Raw genomic sequence first — 1,235 nt, 5'->3', positions numbered from 1 at the left:
GGATGAATGGGCACCACATGGGTTTAGAAGTCATGTTGTTGGCCTTGCTTCTGGGCCTCGACTCTAAGCAGTGAGGGACTTGGAGCTGGAAACACCCACATGAACATGGTAGAATAATGGTGAAGTCACAAGGGTGGAGATATCCTGTGGCTACTAGTCCTCAGGACGGGATGCCCTCTAGCTGATGGTCTTGTTTCAAGAAGATGATGATCTGTAGCAACTTACGTCACAGGAAGTAGAATATACAATGGAGACTCATATTCGGTGGCCACAGTCACTGAATTCTGGACAGCTCTACAAACTGGTTAAGGCCTGTGGTGGATGAAAGTCTCCTGTATAGTCATCTGCAGCTCTACTCTTGGTCACAAGCCCATCCAACTTGGAAAGACAGAGTTGACGAGTCAGGGTGTCTTCCTTCCTCTCTACGGTGGTGCCTGGGGTTTTTGTACTCCTATGGATGTTTCCACTTCCCTACTACTTCAGCATATTCCTCAGTACTCCAGACAGAATATGGTCATTGTTTTGGCAAGACACTTTACTTTTGTGGTTCCTTTTGTGGGAGATAACTAGCAACAGGCAACACCATTCAACCTTCATGCTAATAACACTCAACTTCTATTTCATTATTGTTTACCCACCTGCTGGGTGATGGGCAGTAAGTCACACTGGACCTTGGACTTTGGACTTTTATCTGGACTTTGTTTTACATGTAACTGAAACAAAGAAGGACTATGTGTTTCCCAGATACCTTCTCACACTTAGAAAGTCCTGCCCACACAAGTCTAATTTATGCTCCAAAATGATGGACTTATATTTCTGGCACATTAATGTGATCTATAGAACATTTCATTGTTTAAATATAAATATTTCAGCTTATTTTAAATAGAGTAGTCATACCAACCTTGTCTTTGCATAACAGATTTATTGTATTAAACTGACGCATCATATATGCGTAATGTATACAATTTGATAAGCTTTGTCATTTATATACTCATAAAACTATTTCCACACTCAAGATAATATTAATTCCACAACTCCAATTTGGGATTAGTTGGGCATCATTTTATAGTTTCATATTATCTACCATGTTGGCTTTTAGCTAAGACTACTTATAATGTGAATTTACTGGTCACTGTAAGGTTTACGATATATATCTTACCTTTTCACAGTCTATCTTCATGTGGCATCGCTACTTCATATATCTTATAAGAATCTAAAAACTGCACAGTCTCATT

Source organism: Octodon degus, unplaced genomic scaffold, assembly GCF_000260255.1.
Source record: "Octodon degus isolate 3935 unplaced genomic scaffold, OctDeg1.0 scaffold00176, whole genome shotgun sequence".
Lineage (NCBI taxonomy): Eukaryota > Metazoa > Chordata > Mammalia > Rodentia > Octodontidae > Octodon > Octodon degus.
The sequence above is the reverse complement of the archived record's forward strand: the minus strand, read 5'-3'. Positions refer to the sequence as shown.